This window comes from Cylas formicarius, unplaced genomic scaffold (genome assembly GCF_029955315.1).
Source record: "Cylas formicarius isolate icCylForm1 unplaced genomic scaffold, icCylForm1.1 PGA_scaffold_5__7_contigs__length_24384050, whole genome shotgun sequence".
Taxonomy (NCBI): domain Eukaryota; kingdom Metazoa; phylum Arthropoda; class Insecta; order Coleoptera; family Brentidae; genus Cylas; species Cylas formicarius.
Window position 1 is genome coordinate 4,572,451 of NW_026844341.1, and position 11,798 is coordinate 4,584,248.

An 11,798-nucleotide genomic window follows, 5' to 3' on the forward strand; every position below is an offset into this window, starting at 1 on the left:
TGGAGGACAGTTGGCCTTCCTGAAGTTAAATTCCGTTTGATCGTTATTATTAAGTAAATAATATCAATCAATATTATCAAGACAATTTCAAATATTTATTCGGAAAACATAGTTCGGGCTAAAATAAATGGCAAACTCAGAAGAAAATTCTTGTCCAATTTTTTAATATCATAATTGATACAATAATTAAACAAGTTTTTAAACGTAAAGGGTACAAAATGGGACATAGAGAGATAATAAGATATTAAGCCGACGATGCCGTTCTAGTGGCAGAAAATGAAGAGACTTGCAGAGACTTCATTACCAATTCTATAAACCAACAAAACAATTCAACATGAAAATAAGACATCGAAGAAGAAGTAAGAAGTCAAACAATTAAAGCAACAAAAATGGCCGGATGCATAAATAATATATTGTCGAACATACATATAAAAGTGGAAACGAAATCATGAATACACAAAACAGCTATAGCACAAATAATGACCAATACCGCTGAAGCCCGCCCCGAAATAATCCGCAGAATAGCAGGCAAAACCCAAATAGAGAGGGAAAGGAGTGAGGAAATAAGACGAACATGTAGGTAAAATTGAAAACATCAACAAGTGGATGCTCAACGAAGATCTTGAATGCCCGCAGAAAGAATCGCCAAAGTAACGAGGGACAAATCACCATCGGAACGAAGAAGCACCACTTACGCCTAATAAAAAAAGGAAGAAGAAGAAGAAGAGATGCTCCCTTCCAAATTTGCTTCGAAAAAGTTTATGTAACCTAATTCCAAATCATTTTTTTTATTCTGTAGGGGAATACAAACAAGTGAAAACGATATTGTCAATAGTGGTCAATAATGATCAATGCCTTCCTTTTTTTGTTCACTTTAATGCCTGTTTGTTTTGAACGTTATATATTAAGTTTTAATACCTTATTTTCGTAACTTCAACTAATCATTTTCATCATTTTTTTACTTGGATATACTTTGTCTGTTAATATACGACCAAAAATATAGTGGATTTATTGCTTTGACATTTCAAGTATTTTCCAGTACCTCAACCGCCGACCTTCGCAGGACCGTGGTAATACCCATCCCGACAGATGTTTATTTTGCATTAGGTAAGTCTTCTCCGAGATCGACCGTAACGAATGTTTGTGGAAACTTGAAATTTTTATTTGAAACATGTATGGACCGATTTAAATTTGATTAAGCATAAGCAATGTGTCGTACTTAAGAGTTTAATTTAAATCGCAATATTAACGTATATATTACGGAGGAATTTGACTGAGATCCTTCCAGTAAGTACGTACGTACCTGATTCTCGAGCTTTAATCCTGCAGGGCTGTTTTCACTGGATAGTTCAAAGGACAAGGGTAACCTGTACTCTACTTATCTTGCACGTGAGTTTGAAAAGAATCATTTTCGTCTTGTGTGCTTTCCTGTATTTGTGTGTCTTCTACATTGTTCTTCGATTTGTAAGCAACCGCCTTTTTTAAGATCATAGATTATATTCGCGGTAGATAAAGGTACGTCATAAGAATACAGATAAATATTTCTTAAAATCTTAAAATTAAACATTTTTTGAAGATTCCTGTTTTGTAGAATGAAGCAGATGTTCCCCTGTTATAAGAAAGCATGGACAACAATTTGAAGACTAAGTGGAGCTGGTAGTCGAACCTCATGACAATTTAGAAGACAAACTACCTAAGCAAATCCATTTGTCTTCGGATGCTAAACAATTTGTTTGGAATATATACAAGGGGAAGTAGGAGCAGCAATAAAAACAAGTCAAGTGTAAGAAAAATTATTGCAAATGAGATTGTCAACAGGAAAGTGAAAGAAGATGTTGGAACTTGGCGAGTATTTCAAGAGAAACACGAAGATCAAAGTAGGCGTATAATCTACGACGCCTATAAAGTGAATGGCGTTTTAACCCAAGAAGAACTGGATGAATAGGTACTGACAGACTTAAACATTGGTACGAAGCTGGTCTAACTGTGAAAAACGAGCAATAAAGGAAGAAAATATTTATCGAAAACGATTAGTGGCGGAGTTGATCATTGTGTTTCAAGAATTGCTCGGCAAAAAAGATGGAAAACATACTTACATCCCGCTTGTTAGTGTAGGTAGATAAATTCCTAGGACGGTCCTGGAATGGTTACGTTACCCTGCTCGGCGGGGTGTTCTATAGGGGACTGCGGTTTTGTAGTAATAAAGAGTAGGCAAAGTTAATCACGGGGTCGGGTGTAAAAGCACTATGTTTCTGGTCGAAATATGAAACAGTGAAATAAAGCATCTATCTGTCTGTCTATCTTACACATATACTTAAGTTCACATATACCTCTACAGTTTATCAAACGCTCTAAAAATGCGTTAAACCGCCATTTTCAATTCGGGTTAAAATTGCGCGTTCCGATCAAATTGTGTTGTTTTTCCGAGGAAATTTTAATAGCGTACGCCGCGGCAGTTTTTTTGATTGGTCGCTCCGAAAAATTTAATCTCGTCATTTTAAATTAACCAGTAAAACCGCACGAACGTAACCGTTGCCGACCCGGCAGCGATTTATGATTTCCAGCAAATGAAATTCGTCGGAATGCGTTTCCAATTAACGTTTCGAAAAATATGTTAGCGGCAAAACAAGACCGGGGTGTGACGGAACATGTTTACGGGAACCGCGTGATCTGATGGAAAAATTAAACGTAAATATGGCTTTACATTCGCCAAAACTAATTCGTCGGTATTAAATTTGCCATCCAGAACATGTGCGTGGTCGAAAATGTGGAATGAATCTGGTACAGTACTTCTCAAATTGCTGCTCAGCAATATATCAAAATGTTGGATTTAGTGGGCTTTCGCACCAAAGCAGCATGCGACGTGCGACTTGCTGCTAGGAAGCAGGACGCATGCTACTTGTTTTAAAACCTATACAAATATATTGATGGTTTCACACCGGAATGGCGCAGCAAAAATGCGACTTGGCAACATGCAGCGTGCGACTCGAATATAATTTTGATACTTTGCGACTTGCTTCCATGCCGCGCAGACATTGTTTTCACTTCGCGACCAAATTTCTGTTTGTTTTTTTCTTGATGTCTAGCAAAAAACATGATGAACAATTTAATATAGGCCTTGTTCAGACTATCGAGATGTACCCATGCCTGTATGATCACACTTTAAATGCGTATAGCAACAGAAGTGAACAAGATAAAGCGTGGAACCAAGTTGCTGGGAAATACTTTTCTACAGGTAAATTTGTTATTTTAAATCGTTTTAAAAATGGCCTTTCTTTTTCCATCCTGTAGAAGTTTTGAAATTGTTGAGGATGAACTTACAATAATCCACACTTTTCTTTTTTTCTTCCTCTTCCTGCTTGCAGTCACAGCAGCAATCAGTGCAATATTGTCTTCTTCCGACTACATCTTTGCAACTATTTTATCATTTATCAACAGGAAGCTAATGACAAATGAAGTAGCAGTCCATACCATGTTACCAAAGTACCTCTGAAGAGTTGCTTGGATCTGGTGAACAGGATATTTCCTGTCGATATTTGCAAACTTTTTGAAGTCTGTCTGACCGGTAGCTATTTCGTGTGGAAGGGAAACTTCTACGAACAGGTGGACGGAGTAGCAATGGGAAGCCCACTAAGCCCGGTTATAGCCAACTTATTTATGGAACACTTTGAGGAAAAAGCGATCGAGACCTCAGAGTACAAGCCAGCAACGTGGTTCCGGAACGTGGATGACACCTTCGTGATTTGGAAACATGGTATGGACAAGCTCAACAACTTTCTGCAGCATCTCAACAGTCAGCATCCCAGCATCCAGTTTACTATGGAGACTGAAAATGACCAACAACTTGCATTCTTGGACGTACTAGTGAGGAAGCGAGGTAACAAGCTGGGCCACACAGTTTACAGAAAACCAACCCATACGGACAGATACCTGCATGCTCTGTCCAACCATCACCCAAGTCAAAAGTATGGGGTTATCAGAACCCTGACAGAACGAGCCCGAAGGATTTGCGAACCGGAGAACCTCCAGATGGAACTTGAACACCTAAAAACTGCGTTCGAGGCAAATGGCTACAGTAAGAGGGAGATCGAGAGATCAATGAACTCAAGATCATCAAGATCACGGGATACCGAACAACGACCCTCCACCTCCCACGCATATCTGCCGTATATTCCGAGTGTCACCGACAGGATTGGCAGAGTATTGAAAAGACACGACATCAAAACAGTCTTTAAGCCTACAAAGAAGATCCAGCAGACCATCAGGTCAGCGAAGGACAAGAGGGACTCACTTTCAGCTGCAGGAGTCTACCGCATTCCGTGTTCATGCGGAAAGGTCTACATCGGAACTACCAAGAGATCAATGGGAACGAGACTTAAGGAGCATAAAGCAAGCTGCAGGCTAGGACATACAGAGAAGTCTGCAGTGGCTGAACACGCACTGGGCAGCGGGGAACACAGGATACACTTTGAGAGCTGTAAGTTACTAGCATCGGTCAACGGCTATCACAACAGACTAGTCAGGGAAGCCATTGAGATTCAGAAACACCCACACAATTTCAACCGAAAGGAGGAGACCCTTAGACTCAACCAAATCTGGAACCCGATCCTTAGGAACGCCCGAGCAGTACCGATCGATATCTCGAGACCAACCGAAGCGGAACAAGCCCCGTCCTCCACCAATCGGCATAAATACAACCTGCGCAGGAGAAATCGTCAGTCTACGTCCAACATCGGAGATGGAAGGACCTCTGAAGAAGCTCGCCACTCGTGCTAGCGAAACGTTAGGAAGTAATTCCAATCGACGACGGCCTTTAAACCCGAATGAAGATAATAGCTTAAGAAGAATGTTGTTAATCGACAGGCACACAAGACAAAAACGATTATTTTTAAATTTACCTGTAAGATAAATGGAGTATAGGTACTTACCCTTACCCTTTGAACTATCCAGTGAAAACAGCCTTGCATGGTCAAAGCTCGAGAAGCAGGTACATAAATGCGTATTGGAACTATCATATTCGAATACCTCCGTAATATATACGAACATATTGCAATTTAGATTATTCTCTTAAGAACGATACATATCACCTGATGTTAAAATAAACGCTTCCACTTATTCGAAAATACACCAAGCATCAACGCTTAATCAATTTTAAGACGGTCCATTTACGTTTGAAATAAAATATTCAAGTTTCTACAATTATTCGTTACGGTCCATCTCTTGCAAGAACTACTTAATGCGGATTAAACATCTGTTGGGATGGGTTTTACCACGGTCCTGCGGAGGTCTGCGGTTAACCCATATTATCCCAAGCATAAAAAAAAATAAAAAAAAAAATTTTGCCCTGAAATTATTTATTTTGTTGAACTTAAGAATACATTACTTGTCAAAAAAGAAAAACTCGAAACATACAGAAAAGAAAGTTCAAATTCGACAGAAAACAAATAAAAGTAGATTGTTTTCCAAATAGAACCTGATTTGATACAAAAAAACGCATAATATTTTATGATGCGTGATATTTAACAAAGCATGAAGTATGTAAATGCACATTACACTTATTACAAACGTAAATTGTGTGACTGTGGCAGATCTCTTTCGGGCTTAATTAGCATGAACAATCATGAGGTGACTTTGATTATCATAAAGCACTTCATCTATGGCAGGTGGAACATTTCTTTGTGTAATTATTTTATCAGTTTTTAAAAGTCGCAAAGTAATGTAAGATTTAAAATCAAAATAATCACTTCGTCATCAAAAAATATAAAAAAATATTTCAAGCGAAGTTTTTCCAGAGTGCCTATTTTTTAGTTCCTCACATGATCTCAATTCATCGGATAGGTGGTGTGTGAGTGTACTCAATCTGACCTTTCTTCCATTTGATAGTAGAAGCAAACCTGTCGTTTGCAGAAAGCATACGTCTTCTTTTGAATTCGAGGGTTTCATCATCTGATGAGTTCCATTCAGATTCAGTAGTTGATGAATTACAGGACTGTTAAAGGACAGCTGTATCATAACTCGAAATTTTCAACTCAGTTAGTTCCCCAAACTCTTGTAGATTTATGTTATGGTTTATATCTTCTTCGTCAGTTAAGGTATCCACGCGGTCAATGCCTCAATATGTTCTGTAAATATTTTTTCACGTTATTTTTAGCATAAATTTACAAGAAATGGAATACTACAATACATAAGAATACGTAAATCCAAATAAAACTTACGACTTTCATTGTTATTGTCCTCATCCATCACGATCTCCTCCAAAGCCGCCTCTAATTCCTTTTGAGTCAAATACCTCGGAAATACCATATTCCACGAACTGTAACGTTCACTGCCCAAGCCACAAAGTAATACTAAAGAACACGCTAATTGTGGGATGTTTATTCTACATGCGCTGACTTGTCTAGGCTTGCAATAACAAAGTTTTGTTTCACAGATAAACCCAGCGGTGCATTCACGCACCAGTAAATATTTTCAAAAAATAAAGCATAATCAATATAGTATATCCAATGTATGTTTTCTGCGATGTATACATGCTATAGACTTAACAAAAATGGCAATACAACTCCAAAGTATTTTTCTCTACTTTTGAAGCAATGTATAAGATATTTCCTTTTATATATCTAGCACTGGCTGTTACTAGCTACTTACCTGTTCATTTCAAAATTAAATTTCCTTTTTTTATTATTTTTTCGTTTACAAAAAGTGAGAGATGGGTAATTTGTTATTTTAAAGAGTTGGTTCTGACCGAAACCAAAAAACGCTTTTTCTGTCGAATTACAAAAAGTACTGAATATCGATTGGCCAATTTTTTTTAGGAATTAAATTTGTAAAGTAAATAGTTCTTAAATATTTTGGCTTTCAACGAAGACTTTAGAAATGTTGAAAAATATGACACGCTGTGTTGTTTTGTGCTGTGTCGTGAAAATACATACGAATTATCTGAAATGTACCTGCGCAGGTATAATGGATACTGAAGCACTTTTTACTTTTACGTATCTTTTACAGATGTATTATGTAGGTATTCAGAACGAAAGAAACCTAATAACAGAATATTTGGTAGACCTAAAACCAAACTAATCAATTTAGGACATTTTCGCAAAAGTTAAATTAATGTTTCGACGATAGTTAGAACAACTCCTACAAATTCTTGTAGAAAAATCGAGGCTACTATTGGCGTTTCAGAATCTACGGTTCAAGATATTTTAAAAAAAGACCAGTTGAAACCTTATAAATGTAGGTTACTTCATAATTTGCATCTCGGGCACCAACGACGAAGACTAGAATTTTTGTCATTGGCATTTACAAACTATAAACACAGATAGGGATTTATATATGATTTTTTTCTGGTCTGATGAAGCTTTATTAGCAGTGTTGGCAAAATAGTCGTTGCTGGTCCCAGTCAAACGAACATATTGTATATCCTCGGGAGCAACAAGGCAGGTTCGGATTTAGTATTGCGCGTTTCATTCTAGGAAGCAATTTAATATCTTGTATATACGGAGTGAGCCTCGCAGCAAACATATCTGGGAATACAGGAAGAAGTCCGGTTAGCTGATCTAAACAGTATGTTTTTTCAAGAGGACCAAGCTGCTGCCAATAATCATACGTCCATATCTAAACAATAATTTTCTTAATCGTTGCTCTCTCAACTTATCAGTACTTGATAACTTCTTATGAGGCTACCTTCAAAATCGGCCCCATTATATATGGCGACCGATTTAACAGCTGTCAAGTGATTTATTCTCAGTTAGGTTTGGCAATTTATCATGAATAGACTCACGCCTGAACAACGCTTGCAAATAGTGCAATTTTATTTCGAAAATAATGGTTCTGTGCGGAATACGTATCGCGCACTACGTCGATTCGATTAACCATGGAACGTTTTCGCACCACCTTTACTCTTATTGATAACTCGCATCCCCAGAGATGCCGTACGGTGCCTACAGAAGAAGCTATTGCTGCTGTAGAGGAAGACCCGAATGAGTCCATCCGCCACCGAGCACAGGAATTGGATCTGTGTCCATCCACTTTATGAAAGATTTTGCGGAAGGATCTTGGTTTACGTGCTTACAAAATCCAACTCGTGCAAGAATTGAAGCCAAACGATCATCAAGTAAGGCGTAGATTTGTCGAATGGGCCCAGAACGAGATTGCCGTTGTTCCCGATTTTCATAAGCGAATTTTGTTTAGCGATGAAGCGCACTTCTGGTTGAATGGCTACGTCCACAAACAAAACTGCAGCATTTGGAGCGAAGCTAATCCTCAAGTGTATGTTACACCGTTACATCCAGAAAAACTGACTGTTTAGTGCGCTTTATGGGCTGGTGGAATCATTGGTCCGTACTTCTTCAAAAACGATGATGGTCAGAACGTTACAGTCAATGGTAATCGGTATAGAGCTATGATTACTAACTCTTTCATTCCTGAATTGAATAACCATGATGTCGAGGAGATGTGGTTTCAATAAGACGGCGCAACATATCACACAACTCGTGCCACAATCGATTTATTGAAAGACACGTTTGGTGACCGCCTAATTTCACACGTTTTGGACCTGTGAATTGGCCTCCGAGATCTTGTGATTTAACACCGCTAGACTAATTTCTGTGCGGCTATGTAGTCATTGGTCTATGCGGATAAGCCACAAACGCTTGGCCATTTGGAGGACAACATTCGCCGTGTTATTGCCGATATACGGCCACTAATGTTGGAAAAAATTATGGAAAATTGGACGTCCGAATTGGAGTACATCCGTGCCAGCCGTGGCGATCATATGCCAGAAATCATATTTAAAATGTAATGCCACAAGATTATCTTTCAGATAAATAAAATTTATGTCAATCGAATAATCCATCGTTGTTTTATTGCAACTTAAAGTTATACATCGAAAAAAAAACACCCCTTATTACTTAATGCGTTACGGAGGACACGAAAGTTATGCCAATACTACATTCAATATGATGGTAGCATTTTGAGCTGTTTCATTAGCGGTCAGTTTAGATTTACGATTTTTTTTAAGAGATATAATTTTTAAACTAATACAAATTTAAATTAAGTTTGCGAGAGGAAAATAGATGACACGGATAAAAATATTTCTTGAATAACTTAAAATAGTTTAGTACTAGAGAGTAATTAATAATACTATAAATAAACTGAACAAAACTAATTTATTGTTAAATATGTAACGTGTCATATTAAAATATTATAATACTGAATACAGGCCTGAATGAAAACAAATTACACATGGTATCAAATTTCAAAATACAAAACTTTATGCCATAATTCAAAAAAAAAACTATCTACTTCAATGGTTTCTACGTAATAACTTAAATATTGATGAAGATATGAGATATGTGCCGCAAATCGCAAAATTTTCAAAATCACCCTGTAGCTCAGAAACGGAATGGAATAAGACAATTTTGTTGACGGTATCTTTCGGCATCGAGAAGCGTTCAAACATTTTACCCCGATGGAAAAGAAAAAAAGTGTGTACAATAAGTACAAAAACATATTTGTTGCATGATGCTTCACGCTTCATAGCCTATACTGAAGAAAAAATCGAATTTCACAATAACACCATGCTCTCCATCTTGTGGACATTGTCCTGAATTTTCACTGAAGCGTCAATTTATTATTTGTTTTCAAGTTGTAGGACGTAATTTTTCCCCATAAAGTTTCCGTTATTTGCAATCTAATTTTTTTTCCTCCATTATAGAGAACTGTCGTAGTGGCAAAAAACTTGCACATATTTTTAGCAGATATTATGACAAAGCTTTCGATAAAGGACTAGTACTTAAAGTTTTTTTAAAATATTTTATAAATTATTCTAGATCTAAATAATTCCCGAAATAAAGCCTATTGTTGAAGGAATAAGAGACTCTTGTTCTTTTTGCAACTTATAATATTGTTTCGTCTTCATCAGAGAAAGTTCTTACCGATGTCAAAGGAGGTTTTCTTATTGTCAAGAAATCGGTTCAACTTGACAAAATGAATTTAATCTTCAAAGCAAGAACAGGCAAGATAGTTTTAAAATGAAATTTTAGGATCAACAACATTAGCGGACTCTACATGTGCCGACAATAATAATTATAACTCTATTACCGATAGGTGTGCGATATATTCGCGTTCCGTTACCGATGACTAATGGACCCAGATTTATATCGACCTAGTAGTGAGTCTAGTGGAAGTTCATAGAATCAAAAAAAATTTAATTGCAACGTATTAGTCCTAGTAAAAATATACAGGAAATAATAAACTATATTTGCTACTTAACATTTGCAAAGCTTCTGGAATGTACTTACTGATGTTTCGTTGGACCTCTCAAAGCTAAACTGAAACTTAGTTTTAAGTTGGTGAACTTTAGAAATTTTGTTATAAACCGACTTTCTTTCATTCTACTCTGTACATGTTTATACAGGCTATTCTAAAGTAGAGTTACAAACTCGGTTAAATTGATTACGATGGTGAAAACAGACAAACAATTGAATGTAGGGCTTAGGAAAAAATGAGGAAAATGTACCGTTTTAAAAGTATATTTTTTCTCTAATGTTCGTAAACAAATAAAAAAGGTCATATGCAACATCACCCTAAATATGAAAATAACCGAATTATAAGCACATTACTCTTTTGATGGCTTTAGGTTTGTGAAATAAAACTGGAAATGGAAACAAGGGGTTGCGATTATTCGTGATTTCTATGGATTCTCTTGGCAGAAGAGGTGATTATGTTCAAGAATTTTAGTATAATCACCTAAGATTTGATTTCCGGTTTAATGATTGTGTTGGGTTGATGAGTTTATTTGTCCCAGTCTTTTGGCTCTTACATGTTCTGTTAGCCCAGTCCTGTTTCTCCAATGCAGGAGAAATCTAGAAGACATGTAGATAGAATTCAAAATAACTGTTCATATCTTCAGTCCGTTGTTAATTCAACTAGTTTTAAGCAAATAGTAACAAAGTCAACACGAGTTACCGTAAGTTCAGCTACACTAATCGATCAGATAATAACAAATGACTTCAACGTAGAGGAGGTCCCGAGAAACTTTCCTGTTATCAGTAACGACGAAACTATTGGCGTTCAAGTGGAAGTTCGAAGCAAGACACTAGTAAGTGAGGATGTTTATATCAGAAATATAAGCTCTCAAAATATTAATCAAATACGGGAAGCACTTATTGGTCAAAATTGCAATTACACATCCACGGATGTTAAGAAAATATATGTGGATTTTATAGGAATTGTACAGGGAGCGCTTGATAGGATACCTCCGCTCCGCAAGACCCAAACAAGAAAATATCCGTGGTTTTCATGTGCAATAGGCGCAACATGTTACGGACATTGCATACAAAAAGTTTAAATACACCAAGAGTGAAGAAGACTGGGAGGAATATAAAAGAAAAAAAAACAATGTTATTTCAGTTATTAGAAATGAAAACCAAAGATACTATAACCAAAAAATTGATGATTAAAAGGACTTGGAACTAAAAATAAAAAAGCAGATTTTACCAATATGGATTTTGGACATTACAGTGACAAAGAAGAAACAAACATGAAAAACATTTATGCCGATAGCTTAAATGAAATAGCAGCGGACTAGGATATTAGTGTATAATAGTATAATTTTGCCTCATTTTTTATATGTTTTTTCGTTGCTTATATCTTGTACAAAAGAAGATTTAAATAAGTTACAGTTACAACAAAATAGGGTTATGAGAATCATCCTGAACTGTGATAGTATATTCCTATATAGACCAGCTAAATTAGCTAAATGTTGCTAAATGCAGTTCACTAGAAGAGCAAGTTTAATG